We start from the raw sequence: 18,186 nt of genomic DNA, 5'->3' as shown, positions 1-18,186 counted from the left end.
TCCAACAAGCACCAAGACGTGGCTTGGCTGGTGGTGAGAAGGGCTCTGCCTGTGAGATCCTTTATGCACGCCCGGACTCTCTGCCGCACCGCACGCTGCCCTCGAAGTGGCTGCGGGGGGGACGAGACTGTCACACACCTCCTTCTGGAATGTGCCTATGCAGAGGAAGTCTGGAGAGGAATGCAGTGGTGCTTGTCGAGGTTCGTACCGAGCAGCGCCGTGACGCGGGACTCCGTGCTCTACGGCCTGTTCCCCGGGACTCACACCGAGACGAACATTAACTGCGCCTGGAGGATCATCAACTCGGTGAAGGACGCTCTCTGGGCGGTCCGAAACCTGTTGATCTTCCAGCTGAAGGAGTTGACCCCGACCGAGTGTTGCAGACTGGCACATTCCAAGGTCCAAGACTACGTGTTGAGGGACGCGCTGAAGCTTGGGGCAGCTGCCGCCAAGGCGCGGTGGGGAAAGACCACCGTGTAAGATCGGCCTGCCGAAAGAAGAACAGGGGGCCCATACAGACGTTTTTTTGGGCTCTGCTGATGCCTCAGCCAAATATATGTATATATACAAGATTGAAAAAATGCACAGGATTGTAAAGGACAAGAATAAAGTCGAATCTGTGTTTGTAAATATGGACATATGTATGGCATGATCCAATGTACAGACCATCAAATCATTTATGAATAAAGTATATTTTTGAAATAAAAAAAAAGTTCTTGTTTGTGTGTTGCATAGAGCCATTTGCCGAATCCATCAGGAAGGATGCGAGCCTGAGAGGGGTGACTATTCCTGGCAGCGGGGGCCTGCAGGTTAAGGCCTCCCTGTACATGGATGACGTCGCTGTTTTCTGCTCGGATCCGCTGTCCGTGCACAGACTCGTGTGCATCTGCGACCAGTTCGAACGGGCCTCGGGGGCCAAGGTAAACCGAGGCAAGAGCGAGGCCATGCTCTTCGGGAACTGGGCCGACCAATCCTCTATCCCCTTCACCGTCAGGACTGACCACCTGAAGGTGCTGGGTATTTGGTTCGGGGGGGCTGGGGCGTGCGCCAAGACCTGGGAGGAGCGGATCAGGAAGATGAGACAGAAACTAGGCAGATGGGGGCAACGGTCGCTCTCCATCGCGGGAAAAAACCTGGTCATCAGGTGTGAGGTCCTCTCAGTATTGCTATATGTGGCACAGGTCTGGCCTATCCCCAGGACCTGTGCCGCCGCAGTCACCCGGGCCATCTTCCAATTCATTTGGAGATCAAAGATGGACCGGGTCCGAAGAGACTCTATGTACAAAGACCGGTGCAATGGGGGAAAAAACACGCCCAATGCCACCCTCACCCTGATGGCCACCTTTGTGTGTGGCTGCATCAAGCTGTGCGTGGATCCCCAGTACGCAAACACCAAGTGTCACTACGTACTGAGGTTCTACCTGTCCCCGGTGTTGCGAAGGATGGGCCTGGCCTCGCTGCCGCGGAACGCTCCGAGTAGTTGGACCGTTCCGTATCACCTGTCCTTCGTGGAGAAATTTATGAGGAAAAACACCTTTGACCACAAGTCTATCAGGAAGTGGTCAGCACGTAGCGTCCTTGAGACCCTTCGGGAAAAGGAGAGGGCGGATCCTGTCGAGCGGTTCCCTGAGCAGACTGTCAAAGCCATTTGGCAGAATGCCTCATCGCCAGAACTTTCCAACAAGCACCAAGACGTGGCTTGGCTGGTGGTGAGAAGGGCTCTGCCTGTGAGATCCTTTATGCACGCCCGGACTCTCTGCCGCACCGCACGCTGCCCTCGAAGTGGCTGCGGGGGGGACGAGACTGTCACACACCTCCTTCTGGAATGTGCCTATGCAGAGGAAGTCTGGAGAGGAATGCAGTGGTGCTTGTCGAGGTTCGTCCCGAGCAGCGCCGTGACGCGGGACTCCGTGCTCTACGGCCTGTTCCCCGGGACTCACACCGAGACGAACATTAACTGCGCCTGGAGGATCATCAACTCGGTGAAGGACGCTCTCTGGGCGGTCCGAAACCTGTTGATCTTCCAGCTGAAGGAGTTGACCCCGACCGAGTGTTGCAGACTGGCACATTCCAAGGTCCAAGACTACGTGTTGAGGGACGCGCTGAAGCTTGGGGCAGCTGCCGCCAAGGCGCGGTGGGGAAAGACCACCGTGTAAGATCGGCCTGCCGAAAGAAGAACAGGGGGCCCATACAGACGTTTTTTTGGGCTCTGCTGATGCCTCAGCCAAATATATGTATATATACAAGATTGAAAAAATGCACAGGATTGTAAAGGACAAGAATAAAGTCGAATCTGTGTTTGTAAATATGGACATATGTATGGCATGATCCAATGTACAGACCATCAAATCATTTATGAATAAAGTATATTTTTGAAATAAAAAAATAAAAAAATTCTGTTCTTGTCAGTTTTAATATCTGATAAGTCCCTGATTTAGGGACTGAATATTAATCTGATTTTTGCAGGATGAAGTTGTGTCAGGAGCTTGCTCCGATAACTTCGCGCATCATCCCAGTATTGCAGTGTTTCGGGGAATGGTGCACGTCCCCACTAAAAAAGGCGAACAGTAGATTTATTTTTTATATGTTGTATTCTTTATGATCCGAATGCGGAAAGCTTTCGATTAGTCAAGTCAGACTTGCCTTCGTGCTAATCAGCTTGTTCTACCATCCGATTCGTTTGAGTCTTTCTGCGTGTTATGTTCAGCACTCACTCTTAATGTTGTCACTTCATCCCTGGTACATGCTGCCCCTTCCCACCAACTCCAATTCCCAACAACAGAAGTTTTACAAAGTTGCCCACCAGCTCTACCTAATGGCAAACGGCATTTCAGAAAACAAAAGGGAGAACATGAAGCTATTGAAGTAATCAACAGTTCGGATTTTGATGATGATGAGAGTCACTTTGATGTATTAAATGAGAGATTTTAAGAACAATGTGAAGCAAAGATCTGATGTATTTAAGGCACAGAGTCAGAGAGATGTGCAGCACAGAAAAAGATCCTTCAGCCCAACTCGTCCATGGCAACCAGATATCCTAACCTAATTTCGTCCCATTTGCCAGCATTGGTCCATATCCTTCTAAATCCTTCCTGTTCATATATCCAACCAGATGCCCTTTAAATGCTGTAATTTAGTTTAATTTAATTTAAATGCCTCCACCACTTCCTCTGGCATCTCATTCTATACATGCACCACCCTCTGCATGAAAAAGTTGCCCCTTACATCCTGTTGATTTTTTTCTGCCCTCTCATGCTGAACCTATGCCCTCTAGTTCTGAACCCCCCACCGCAGGGAAAAGAACTGCTGACCTCTACATTGGACAGAGCGACTGCTGCTCTCTATATGATACACAGGGACAGCTGTTGTCCATATTATACACAGGTACTGCTGTTCTCCAGATAAGACACAGGAACTGCTGTTCTCTTTCTTATACACAGGTACTGCTGTTCTCTATATTCTACACATGCACTGGTAATAGACAGAGGGATTGCTATTCTCTGTATTATACATAGGGACTCATGTTCTCTATATTAGACACAGGGATTCATGTTCTCTGCATTATACAATGTGACTGCTGTTCTCTGTTTTCACAGGGACTGTTGTTCTCTATGCTATACCCTGCTATTCTCAGGAACTATAGACCGGTGAGCCTGACATCAGTTGTGGGCAAGTTATTGGAGGGATCCTGAGGGATAGGATTTACACACATCCGGTTAAGCAAGGGCTGGTTAGGGATAGTCAATGTGGCTTTGTGCATGGGAAATCATGTCTCACAAGCTGGATTGAGTATTTTGAAGAATCACCAAAGAGGATTGATGAAGGCTTTGACAAGCTCCCTCATGGTGGCCTGGTTAGCAAAATTAGGTCACATGGAATACAGGGAAATCTAGCCATTTTGATACACAACTGGCTTGAAATTAGAAGACAGATGGTGGTGGTGGTGGAGGTTTGTTTTACAGACTGAAGCCCTGTGACCATTGGGGTGCCACAGGGATTGGTGCTGGGTTCACTGCTTTTTGTCATTTATATAAATTATATGAATGTGAGCATAAGAGGTATATTTATTAATTTGCAGATGACACCAAGATTGGAGGTGGAGTGGACAGCGATGAAGGTTACCTCAGAGTATAACAGGATCTTGATCAGATGGGCTGCTGAGCTGAGGAGTGGCAGATGAAGTTTAATTTAGGTAAATGAGAGGTACTGCACTTTAGAAAGGAAAATCAGGACTGGGTTTATACACTTAATGGTAAGGTCCTGGGGAGTGTCCAATGAGACCTTGGAACACGGTTCATAGTTCCTTGAAAGGGGAGTCACAGATGGATATGTTAGTGAAGAAGGTGTTTAGTATGTTTTCCTTTATGGGACAGAGCATTGAATATGGGAGTTGAGAGGTCATATTGCAGCTGTGCAGCACATTGGTTGGGCTACTTTTGGATTATTGTGTTGCATATCAGGCTTTCTTTCTCTTCAAAGCATGTTATGAAACTTGAAAGGGTTAGAAAATACATGGGAACAAATGTTCTCGGCAATATGCACATGATCTGCTCTTCTCTATAATACAGACAGGGACAGCTACTCTCTGTAATACACACGGGGACTTCTGTTTCATATACTCAGAAATTGCTGTTTAGTATAGCATACACAGGGACTGCTGTTCACTGCAGTTTAGAGAATAAGTGCTATTCTGTATAATCTAATATTGCAGGTCAAGCGATGACCCAGTGATGTTATCGTTGGACTGCTAATCCAGAGACCCAGGTAATGTGCTGGGGACCCAGATTCAAATCTTGCCATGGCAGATGATAGAATTTGAATTTCAGAAAATTCTGCAAGTATGAGAGTAATCATGATCATGAATCCATCGCTGATTGTTTGAAGAACCCAACTTATTCTGGAATGGCTTTTAGGGAAGGAAATTGCCATCCTTACCTAGTCTGGTCTCCATGTTTTTCCAGACCCACAGCAATGTGGTGGAATCTGAACTGCTGTTTGCACCACTAGGGATGGCCAATAAATGCTGGCTGAGACAACAACACCCTCATCCCACAAATTAATAAAAAAGATAACATTTAACAAACTGGAACAGAAACGATGTGCCAAACCGCCACCTTCTGCACTGTAACATGACATTGATTACTACTTGAGGTCCTGTGGGATGTAAATTGTGGAATTTATAATTGATAATTTTGTTCAAAAAGTGTGGAGCTAAATAAACATAGCCAGTCAGGCAGCATCTGATGAGAAGAGTCGATGTCTCCAACATAAGCTCTTCCTCAAGACCATCTGTTCCTTTTCCAGCACCACACTTTTTGACACTGATCTCCAGCCTCTGCAGTCCTCACTTTCTCCCAGCATAAATTTTGCTGGTGTAGTTTTTTTCTGTGTCTCTGAACTTCACAGTATTCCTGTAATTGTGGTGATTTCTTAAAAGAACAGTTTCAAAGCTCGGCTGCAGAATGGATGGGTTTTGTGCACTAATGAATGTTTATTAAAGCTAAGCTGTTATGTCTCAAAGTCAAACAAATTTGAACTTTTAGAAAGAGATTCACTGAACTCACCAAATTTCTAGCCACTCTGTTTACGGTGAATTTCTAAGGCAACAAAAAGTGATCAACCTTATCCCAAACTGTAATCCCAGTCTTTCAAGCAAACTATATCAGTAATATTGCTCACGTACAGGTGGCAACCAGTTCTATTGTTTCGAAAACATTGCAAAAGGAGTTGAAATGTGAAAGGTGATGCTGATTGGCTAGCTCATCATTAAAATGGCATTGCAGCAAAAACAGTTAGCCGTCAATCTTAATTCTCAGACCCGATAGGTGGACTCTGATTGGTCGGGGTGTCAGCATGGGGATACAGCAGTGGTTGGTTGTCTCCATGATGCATTTCTTATCGAATAAGTGCAATGTCTGTAAAAATTCTGTTTGCCTACATGAACCAGGGTCCTGCGGAATTATATTTGTTGCTTCTAACGCATGCGCAGATGCACCCAGCTGTTGATCTTGCGTGTTTGAAGGTGGTAACCTGCCGAATGATGCCAATGATAGAAATTGTTCTCACGGTTCACTGCACCCACCAAGTCTGGGTTCCCCATGACATGTAAAATCGATGTCCCTTTTCTGTCCTATCATATCTGTTACTGAATCTGCACAGCCTGAATTGGCTGAATACTTTGTGAAACTATTATAATCATATCTAAATGAGTTTTCCACATGCACAGTGAAGGAGTCCCTCATGATTACGAAGACCACATGAGAGCTACGTTCTGAGAGTGACAACATGCCCACGTGCTCTTTCAACATTGCCAGCTTATTATTATTACAGTTCAAATAAGCCATTGAAATTCAGACATACCACTTGTGTCTGATTCAGTGTTCACCAAACATCATCTCTTTTTTCCTTTCTGGTGGCATCATGGCTTCCTGGTTAACACAGCACCAGGGTTCTGGGTTCAATTCCAGCCTTGGGTAAATGTCTGTGTAAATATTGTCCCCCGTGTCTCTTTGGATACTCTCCCCAGGTCTGCATGGGTTTCCTCCTACAATCCAAAGATGTGCTGGTTAGGTGAATTGGCTGTGCTAAATTGCCCATAGTGTTCAAGGTTAGGTGCATTAGTCTGGGATAAATGTAGACTAATAGGAGAATGGGTCTGGGTGGCTTACTGTCTGGAGGATCGGTGTGGACTTCTTAAGCCTATGGGCCTGTTTCCACGTTGTTGGGAGTCTATGATACACATGAACTGAGCACCTTGTGCAGTTGACTTCAGTTCCAATAACAACGTGTCTGACCAAATAGATAGTGTTGCCATGGGATATTCTCGAGGGAAAACTCTTCCTAACATCTTTATTGGTAACCATGCAAAACACATCTCTGATGGCATGATACCTAGCCTCTATCCATTTGCATATCTTCAACATGTAGATGACATGTTTGCGACATTTGAATCTGCATTAAAGAGTTTCTTTATAAAGCTCGATGATCGCCACCTGATGCTAAAATTCACCACTGAAATGGAGTACCCTTTCCTTGATACATTCATTGCGAAATCAGCCAAATTGTTTTTAAACTCCAATAACTGAAAGCCAACATTCACTGGTCAGCATACTTGTTAGGATTCCTACAGGCCCCAAGATCAACTTGTGGGGACCGTCATGAATATAGTCCTCACCATCCTCTCACTGTGTGGACTTGATACTGAGATAGAGCCGATCAAAACTGGTTCTTGTAATAACAGATTCCCAGATGAAACCATCACTCGTTGTACATCATAAAATCTCATGAAAAGGCCTGTCTCCACCACTTTGACACTTTGCAGTGCCTTATCAGGTCATTATCTGGGAAAGGAAATGTCATAGAATCATAGAGTCATCGAGTCTGACAGCATAAAGACAGCACCTTCGGCCCATACTGGTCTAGGATAACCAGAAGATAGAACATGGAGCATTACAGCACATGCCCTTTATGGAACTGCTCGGCTAATACAGGAAGTTACACTCACAGAATATGGAGCATTGCAGTGCAGTACAGGCCTTTATGCTACCCCTTGTCTTACACCAGACATTAGACGAATACAACATAGAACATTACAGCGCAGTACATGCCCTATATGGAACCGCTCAGCTAATACAGGAAGTTAGATTCAAAGAACATGGAGCATTATCACGAAGTACAGGCCCTTCGTGGAACTGCTCGGCTAATAAAGGATGTTTGACAAATACAACATACAAGATTGCAGTGCAGTACAGGCCCAATATGGAACTGCTCGGCTGATACAGGGAGTTAGATTCATAGAACATGTAGCGTTACAGCGCAATACAGGCCCTTCGTGGAACCGCTCGGCTAAAAAAGGAAGTTAGTCTCAGAGAACATAGAACATTACACCGCAGTACAGGCCCAATATGGAACTGCTCGGATAATACAGGGAGTAAGAATCATAGAAAATGGACCATTACAACTCAGTACAGACCGTTTATGCAATCACATGGCTAATAAGGGGACGACCGAGGCTTGTTTCTGTAGTGTAGTGGTCATCACGTTCGCCTCACACGCGAAAAGTCCCCAGTTCGAATTTGGGCAGAAACTGCTTTGTTCTTCAACGGCAGCCTTTTACATGGACAAGAACGGAGCTTTCTTACTTGCTTTCCCATGTGCAAACCTTCCCTTCGAATTTGCTTGAACAAATCTGCTCTCGTTGTGAAATGTAATGCAATTCCATTTACTTACAGTGCAAAACATTGGCGCTGGATTAAGGCTCCCGCCTCGACAGAGGCGTGGGTTCGAATCCCACCGCTGCTGTTTCTGCTGAACAGCTCCAAAGGCACAGCTTGTTAAAATGCTGTTTCAATCCCTGCTGCATTTCTGTTGAAAACAGAAGAAAAATGGATTTGCTTCCCGGGGAATTGACTGCGGTGTGGGAAAGTGCCGAATTTTCCAAAGTGTCTGTGCTGTCGTGATCGTGTTCGCCTCCCGCGCGGAAAATCGCCAGCGGCTCTACTGTTGCTTTCAGTTCCAGGCAAGTTGAGCTTTTACTGGAACCGAATGGAGACTGTTATTTCATCGCTGTTGCGAAACAGAGTCCTACGGTGAGTCGACTCGTCGTTATTTGGTTTTCTGGCCAATGAGAAAATCGTTCCAATCTATTTCGATGTCATATGTTATTGAATTTCTCCCACTTCCTTCATTTCCGTCCTGGAGTCATCGGAAGGGAAAGGTAATCTAATCGAGACTGTGATTGGTGAAATTCACTTTTTATGGCCCATTCTTATTATGTTCTTTCTTTGTCTCTTTGCAGCATTGTCTGGGAAGTGGTGGTGCACTCAGGCTCCAGTATGTTTGAAAGAGTAGTTTGGAATTGCCCTGTTGTTAGTTGTGTGATTACTTTATGGCTCATGCCCCCGGACTGTCTCACATTTAGCATTCATGCTCGCTGTGTCTGAAAATGCATTTGGTTTTCCAGTTTTGTTTGTGTTCCGTGTTAAATGCTTTCTGTTTTGCGATTCGCTCAATCCATTACGAATTAACAGGGTTTCTGAGGTAACTTCCAGCTGCAAAAATCCTTAACTGAGAATCTGGGAAACTTTCACGGAGTATGGTCAGTCGGAGCAAAATTAAGGGTGTCATTCGTTTCTGCAGTGTTTCACAATACTACCTTTCCCGTGAGCAGTCGAACAGACTAAATGATTTTGCCACAGACTGCGACGGTAAGCTCCGCAAAAACGTAATTCTTTAAAGCAGGTGTAAGCAACACAACGTTATTGGGGTACACCACGTGGATACAGATACTTCGGTGTATCTCGTCCATGCTCAGCACATAGCCAAAATTAAACAAGTTCCATTAAACAACGAGCTCATGGAAACAGAAAGGTGAAAGGTAGAATGGCTTCAACTTTCAGTGCTGGATGCCACTGAGCCGCAGGGCGGGGGGCGACCGAGGCTTGTTTCTGTAGTGTAGTGGTCATCACGTTCGCTGTACACGCGAAAGGTCCCCAGTCCGAAACTGGGCAGAAACTGCTTTGCTCTTCAACTGCAGCCTTTGACAGACAAGAACGGAGCTTTCTTGCTTGCTTTCCCATGTGCAAACCTGCTTTCGAGTTTGCTTGAATAAATCTTCTCTCGTAGTGCAATGCAATGCAATTCCATTTTCCATTTACTAACAGTGCAAAGCATTGTAAAGTTTTTCTCCAACCTGGTTCTGATCATATGCCATTCTGTTTGAGAGTGTAGTTACCCCCTTCTGATCTGTCCAAGAAAAGCATTACCGCATTTGCATTCCTTGCGCAGGCGGCCCGGTTCAAAGGCAGGGAAGAAGCTGATGTGCTGGTGTCACAGCGCACCACGGATTCCTGAACTTGTCTGTCTGTCAAATGTACCCCAAAGTCGTCTGTGAAAGACCTCATTTGGAAGGTGTCTGTCGTTATTCAACTTGCGAGAATTGGCACCAGAGGTTCTGAATCATATTTTGGAGCAGTTCGCACGTTAGTGGCTCATTCAATCAGCAACAGCAATGAAAGAAATTACACTCTCAGAAGGACCGTTGGACTTTCACCACAGCTGCAACTTCCTCACTTCCCCACTCGCCCTCGCCGTTTACATTTTCCTGCTCGTCAGTGATTTAAAGAAACTCAAATGGATGCGATGTCATTCTGCAGCCTCTCTGGAGATTCCTCCGTTTCAGTTCCAACATGGCTTATATCTCGGGCTGCACCTTAATACTAGCGATGCCACGAAAGCATCCCTGTTACCTCAGTGCGATAACAGGCCATTTGTTTGAATAAAATGACCCTCCAAAGAGTAACCCACCCAAACACTTTTTCCAATCATATTTCTTCATATTTACTGCTGACTAATACACATATCCCTGAACACAATGTGCATTTTAGCATGGCCAGCTCACCTAACCTGCACATGTTTGGATTGTGGGAGGACACCACAGCAAAGTCACATAGACTTGGGGAGACCGTGCAAAGTCCCCACAGTCCCCCGAGGAGAGAATCAAACCAATGTCCCTGGCGCTGTGAGCCAGTATTGCTAACCACTGAGGTACCATGTAATCTTTTGCAATAAGTAAAATCAGTGAAAGATACGTCAAAAACAAGTTTCAAATGAACACTCTCCGGCATTGTCAAAGAATGTCAATCTTGCATTCAATACGAATAGGTGTAATGAAAATAAAAAATACAAAATCCCGCCAATTCATGAATAAACAATAATTAAAAGTTTAATTTGATCAAAGTTCATAACAATGTTTCGACGAATTGCAATTTTTAATGACAAATGTAGGTAATTAGCTGACTAATGAATAATTGGAAGTGGCATATATTTACTTAATGCCGAAGAAAGCGACTTGTTTTCCCTCTTGTTACACAGCAGAATAACAATGTGTGTGTGTGTGTGTGTGTGTGTGTGTGTGTGTGTGTATGTGTGTGTCTGTGTTCGAAATGTTTGAATCAAGCTGTTTCTAACAAAATAACTGATGACTTACGAGCACTTAGTCTTGTCAGCTTTAAAACCACAACATTTGTCAAATATTTTCCAGGAAATTACAACCAGAATAACTAGTTAACTTCTTTTCATAGGAACCCAAAGAGAATAAGTAGCGGACACTGTGAATTAGTTGAGTCATTGCAAGAATTCAACTGAAGACAACATCCCTTCTTTCCAAAATGTTCAAAATTTAAAAAATGAAAATTTATTGCCATTGTTGAATGAAAGAATAGAGATGTTAATTCTTTTTCATTTGATTTTGTTGCATGAAACATCCGTAAGCTGTATTATGATTACAAACACAATAAATGTGAGCATTGAAGTCAAATATAATCAATTGAATTCAACTATGTTTCAACAGATAAAATAAAAATTGATATTTACAATGATTGAGAGATTGTGCACTGCAATACATTTGCAGTGGTTCATATACTGTGCCGTAAATCCACATTTGCGCGACCTACTAGATTGAATAATTATTATTTTTATTCTAAATCAGCAACAATTGAATTATCAAAGTCTGTCAATGCATTAAAGAATAATGAATAATCTCTTTTTGCAAGTGATTGAGCAATGTCTGGAAATGAACTGGAATTAATTCAGTTAAAAGTAATTACATTTTCCTGAATTTTAAGACTGAGATGACCGTGATCATTCAAATGAGCAAACATCAGATACTTGCAATGACGTTGGATGGGAAGTCATTGGTTCCTTTGTGGGGTAGGTGACCTGAAAAATAAAGGCATTTTCATACTGTACTATTAGTACTCAGAAATAATGGATTAAATCTAAATGTGAATCTCATTGTATGTGTTCAAAAGACTTATTTAAAAATAATTGTGCCATTATTGTAATGGCAATGACTTGATAATGAATGCTGTATTTTGAAGAATTAAAATGAATCAATATTTCAAAACCATTTTGCTGTGATGTTGATTGGATATTTATTAAGATCAGTAAATTGAGGCATAAAACATTGTACCTAGCTTTATGGATTGAAGAAAAATGAGCCATTCAGTGATTATTGAGCAAAATTCTTTTTTTAAGTAAAAAATGTACGTAATACAAGAATTGTGAATTTCCATTAGACGGATTCCTTGTAGAGATATGTTACATCAATTAAATGATCAATATTATGATCAATGTTGAAAGATTTGTGTCAGAATTAGGAAGAGAATTCGTAAGTCATGAAAGTGAGCTTGAAACTGAACAATGTAGTCAATGACATGTAGCGTATATGTGATTTTAATAATATTGTCATTTTTGTACAATGATGAATAATGTTGGAATAGAAATGCCAAAAAAATCAACATGGTCAAAGCAGTTCTTTTCTCACAATGAAATGAAAACAATAATCATTTTGTAGCACTCATTATTTGAAATAGCAGGTTTTTAAATGTGACATATACAGTGAAGGCTAACCCTTTTGCAAAAATGTGGGAAGTTCACAAATTTAAAATGCAGTATTTGTTCAATTTGTAATAAAAATGGTTATAATTTGAATTGTCTCTTGTACACACACAACAAAAAAGGAGCTTAAAGATTGTTAGATTGACAAAGATTTGCTTTACAACATTATTGTAGTATAGTCAATATCTGTGATAAAGTAGAATTATTGGTTTAAACAATATAAATCAACATTAACGACTGAGCTGAAATATAGCACCTCAATTGCATTAACTGCATAGAATAGTAAATAAATGTTTATTGTTGTCATTTGTCCTAGGAACAATAAGATACTTACTCAGGTTATTCCACTGAATAGTAATCAGCTGATGATGAATATCTTTGTGTCGCTTTATGTGCACTGTTTTGTGTGAACATTGATTTCAATAAATTTAGATATTTACATGAATTAGGAACAGACTGATAACTGGGTGTGAAAGATCTTATTTAAGATTAGACAATTTTTCGGAATTCAGGAGGTTTGCTGAACAAAACACTGTTAAGTCATCATGCAATAAACTGGATTAGAGAGAAATATGCAAATTCAATTTTCAAATGAATGCACTCGGATATTTTCAGAACATTTCAATCGTACATTCAATATAAATAGATGAATGGAAAACTAAAAACAAATTTCAGACAACTCATAAACAGATCAATAACTAAAAATTGATATATAGTAGGAAGTGGCATTTGTTTATTTAACTGAAGAATAACTTAATTTTTTTCTAATATTTATACCTTTGAAGCATCAAGTTCTATCTTTACTTTGCATATTTCATCTTTGTGAATGCAACATTATCAAATATTTTGCAAAGAATATTGATTGAGTGTAATTAGATACATTCTGTTATTAGCGGACTGAAGAATATATATAGCAGATACTGTGATTATTGGAATGAACAACAAATGAAAACATATCTCATGTTGAATTGAAAGGCAATTCATTCGATTCTTAGATATTTTCTTCTCAACATTCAGAGCTGCTCTGGCACAGCTCTGTGCAAGGTGGGAATTGAAATTGGTCTGGTAACAGAGACACGACCAGACAACTCTGGTCTGGTAACAGATACACGACCAGAGTTGCACTAGATTCCTTCATAACATTCCCAACCAGGCTGGGCAGGGCTGAAAACTAATCAGATGTTTATTGCGATAATTGGATTGGAATTAAATGGTTGGATACTGTGTACAATCTTCTGAAAATTCAGTAGTAATTTACAATAATGATGGGAGTTAACAAATGTCTTAATTTAACATGATTTTTATGATCACTTGTGGAACGACAACTTGACAGAATTGTGTGATTACTGTGCATTATAAATAAAAATGAATATAATTATTCTATATGTTCATAAGTTCCACATTTTCAGAAATGCAAATTACAATGCTTTTGATCTACACGTAAATTGGAACAAAATGATGAATTGGTCAATCAATGTGCCTATTCAGCTGAAGACAACTTTCATTCTTTCTAAAATACACGATTTCTAAGTCACCATTTCCTGTGGTTGTTTAATGAAAGAAGAGAGATGCCAACCCTTTTTTGTGTGCTTCAAAAAAATTCATGGGGATTTCAATGATTTTGCACGTGAAAAATATTCAATTGTTATTGTGATTAAAAACACAATAAATGTTAACATTGAAGTGATTTCTAATCAAATCAATTCAAAAGTGTTTCCAAGTTTAAAATGAAAAGCAATATTTAGAATGATTGAGTGATTGTGCATTGCAATGTCCTTGCATTAGTTATTATATGAAAACATAGTTCCACATGTACACCCCTTACCGAATTGAACAATTATTAGGTTTTGGCAACAAATCGATTTGAAATATTTTATTAATGAATTTAAGAATAATGAGGTATCTCCTCTTACTATTCCACTGAGTAATGTTCAGAAATGAAGAGAAATATTGCAGTGTAAATTAACTGGTGTTCTCTGAATTTCAATGGCTGAGAAGACTGTGATCTTTCAAATGAGCAAAAGTCAGATACTTACAAATGATGTTGCAATGGCAATTATTGGTCTTTTGTGGGCGTATTGGCCTTATCAAACAAGTTTTAATGTTGTAGCACTCACACTAAGAAATATGGAAGGTATTAAAAGCACATTGTACTTGTTATAAAGCCTAAGTTAAAGTATTGCGTAATTATTGTAATTGATAATTGTTTCTAAAATCCTGATAGATAAATTGACTTAATATTTTGAATGCACTTTGCTCTGATGTCGATTGTCTATTCATTAAGATAAATAAACTGAAAATTAAAATATAAAACGTGGCTTTAATAATTAAAAAATCTCAGCAACAATTGAACATCGTTCAACTTTTTTTTGGTTGGTTCATGTCTATTTTATTAATGTAACTTTTATCATGATAAATGTTTAGATAAATGTCAGCACTAGGAAGAAAATAATGAGGATGGGAAAGTGGGTATTATTATGCACTAAACATAGAGTCAATGACATTTGGTACAGGAAGTCATTTTGTAGCAAAAAAAAACTAATAATTGTGTGATTATTGTTCATTGACAACTAATGTTGGAAGAAAATAAAACTACCTCAAAATGAAATTAAAATAAATATCATTTTGGAGGTCACATGATTTGAAAAATGGAAATTGTCACTTAATGTGACATTTGAGCTGAAGAATCGTTCTTCCCCCCGCCACCCCCATGTGTAGTCCTGTCAATAATTTAAAATTTAGTATAAGTTGAACTAAATAACAAATGGATGTTCCTCCATTGTTTTCTTGAAAACAAAAATTTAAAAAATTAACATGAAAATGATATCGCTCTGCAAGGAATAATTTCACAGATAATAAGTGTTTGTATTGAATTTAAATGTCACCATAGCTGTAGGAGTGATTTCCCCTGACAGGGAATGAAGACTGAGGAGATAGGCCGAACTCAGGCAAGTGGAAGATGTTTACTCATGCTGCAATCAGTTAATGCAGGGATCATCCCCCCGAGGCCAATCTAGGAAGGGAGGTCCATGACACACTGTGTACAGTAAAAAGCAGTATTTTTACACACCTTCTGTATTACAATGTCCACATGCAATGTGGTTACAGTCGTTCCATCATGATACAGACACCCAATCCTGTGGAACACCTAATCTTGGATGAACATCAATATGGATAGCCCGAATTTCCTATTGGTTCATGGTGTTTTACAGGTGCTATAATCTCCAGGCCTTGGGATCTCTGTGCATTTTATTTCCTCACATTACAAAATTAATTTCTGCAGTCCTTTGGGCCTCTCACTTTGCCTTATTTACAATTCTCAAGAATATGTAATTAGAAAAGTTTTAAATGTTCTGAGCAATTTTAAAATAGTAACTATTTCTGACAATCAAACCCTGCCTGTTTCCCTGACAGCCGCTGTGGAAGTTAGCTGGGCTCTATCCTGCAGTTGGTGTTTATTCATTCACTGGGACAATTATTCTTTCATTAATGAAAGTCAGGGTTGGTCATTTTTCTGTGTGCCTGCATTCTCTTATCACTATCTGGAATATGACTGTCTGGAATTGCATGCTTATGGACTTGGAGTAGGATTGTACAAAATGTTCTTTTTTTAACTTAAGACTGAAACACACTGTTGGTCTTATTTATCTCCCCTCCACCATTTTGTGTTTTAATTCCAAGGCAGGCTGCTCAGGGCTTCCCTACAGCAGCAAATCAATAAGGATTTCAGCATTAAAATAAAAATCAACATTCGCTACCATTAGGAAACTGTACCATGCAATATGCTTACGTCACTGAGACTTAATTCCACACTTAAAGCCGACTATACTGATTTGATCAATGATTACATATTAGATATAAGTAACAATTAGTGTTAAAACTAGTCACTGTAAACTTAAAATGATTAGAAATGTCATATTACAATCCGCAACATGTAGAATTGGAGTCGAAAACAATCAGATGTATCTTCATTTGTAAGGCTGAATATGAATCCAATGATTTCTGTGAACATTCAAATGAGAAGATATCAGATATTTCCTGTCAGTGTTGGATGAGGGATCATTGCTTGGTTTGTGGTTGTGTTGACCTGGAATAAAAGATAATTTTTTCTTAGTAAAATTGGCACTATGAAATAATGATTTAAATTGAAATGTGAATCTCACGATATTTGTTACAAAACCTAAATTAAATTACTGTGTGATTGTTGGACTAACAATGAATTGGTAATCTATTTTAGAACACTGACACATTAAGTGATTCAATATTTCCAAACGGGTTTGCTGTGATATGGTACTAAGCACATATGCTCTTACTTAAAAATTAAAATCATGGAAATGAAAGAAAGATAAATACACATACCATGCGCTTATTGTAAATTCATGCAAAATACAACTGTGGAATATGTTTAAAGCAGTTTTTCCTGAAATGAAAAGATAACTAGAATGATTAGCAGCAGGATGTAATCGCAATAAAAAATCATTCAATGTGACTATTCAGCTGCAGGCAGCTCCCCTTCCTTACACATATGTATAACTTCCAACAATTCAAAATTTACTCTGATAAAGAAAAGAACATACGCATGTAAATTCTTTTTTCTTGTTGACAAAAAAGTCACAAATTTGAATTTTTTTAGCTTTAAAAAATTCAACTATTACTGTGATCAGAAATACAATAAAACTTCATGTTGAAGAAAAATCAAATCAAATCAAAATACACATCGATATTCACAATAATTGGGAGAGTGAAAACAATATCTTTCCATCAGTTAATGTACTGAGCCATAATTCCACTGTTATATCCCTTACTGGATTGATCAATTATTAGATATTAATAACTAAATTATTAATATGCTATCATTGAACTGAATATTAATGAGAAATCTCATTAATGTTTGAACGAGCAATGTGTCAACATAAACAGTAATTATTAGTGAAATGTCTAAGATATCTCTTTATAAATGAGGCTGAGATTACTTTGATTGTTGAAACGAGTAGCATTCAGATATTTATAATGAGCATTGGCTGCAAATCAATGCTTTTTGGTGTAGACCTGAAAGATTTTGTTATTGTAGTATAGGCAGTAAGAAATTATGATGTGCATCGCACCTTACTGAATATTTTCAAGTTTTCTAACAGGTTTCTGGTCCAATCTTCAGTTTAACAAGGGTAATTTTGGGTCAGAACATCAATAACTGCAAACAATTTAAACACATCTCCATCAAAGTTACTAATCTGATAATTCAGAACAAATATAAAAAAATTACCTCTGTAAATTTAATTGACTATATTTTTAGATTATAGTCAAGTTCGTTATCTACTTATTTCCTTCCTATTTCTGACACCAGTGGCTAAATATTGATTAGATTAAATGTCATATGAGATAGACATTAGCTTTCTCTCAAAGATCTGTACAGCACAGGAATGGGCCATTTGGCCCATAATGTTGTGCTGAACATAATGCAAAAGAAACTCATCCCTTCTGCCTACCCTTGGTTCATATCCTTCCAAATTATCGAAATGAACATTAAAGAGCCTTAATGTATCTGCTTCCACCACCAACCCTGGAAGTCCATTCCAGACAGCAATCACTCCCTGTGTACAAAACAAATTGCCCCTTACATGCCCCTTGAACTTTCCCTCCTAACCTTAAACACATGTCACGTAGTTTTTGACGCTTCAACTCTGGGAAAAACTTTCTGACCGTCAACCCTATCTACGTATCTAATGATTGTACAGACTTCCATCAAGTCTTCCCCCAGTCTCCGCCACTTCACAAAAAAGCAATCTG

At 39.9% G+C, this 18,186-nt stretch overlaps 1 long non-coding RNA gene and 1 other non-coding gene across 12 annotated transcripts in view; one reads left to right on the top strand and one right to left on the bottom strand.

Moving 5' to 3' along the window:
• The first annotated feature begins 2,366 nt into the window (after positions 1-2,366).
• On the top strand, positions 2,367-2,549 carry LOC140471417 (U2 spliceosomal RNA). The gene has a single exon (XR_011957019.1). It is a non-coding gene; the product is annotated as a U2 spliceosomal RNA (small nuclear RNA).
• Positions 2,550-11,171: 8,622 nt separating this feature from the next.
• LOC140471414 (uncharacterized) overlaps positions 11,172-18,186 on the bottom strand; it is a 55,575-nt gene continuing 48,560 nt past the window's right edge. For all 11 annotated transcript variants that reach the window (XR_011957012.1, XR_011957011.1, XR_011957015.1 and 8 more), the window contains one exon: positions 11,172-16,486. This is a non-coding gene — a long non-coding RNA (uncharacterized lncRNA). The remainder of the gene's footprint in view (positions 16,487-18,186) is intronic.

This window comes from Chiloscyllium punctatum, unplaced genomic scaffold (assembly GCF_047496795.1).
Source record: "Chiloscyllium punctatum isolate Juve2018m unplaced genomic scaffold, sChiPun1.3 scaffold_81, whole genome shotgun sequence".
Lineage (NCBI taxonomy): Eukaryota > Metazoa > Chordata > Chondrichthyes > Orectolobiformes > Hemiscylliidae > Chiloscyllium > Chiloscyllium punctatum.
The sequence above is the reverse complement of the archived record's forward strand: the minus strand, read 5'-3'. Positions and strand labels throughout refer to the sequence as shown.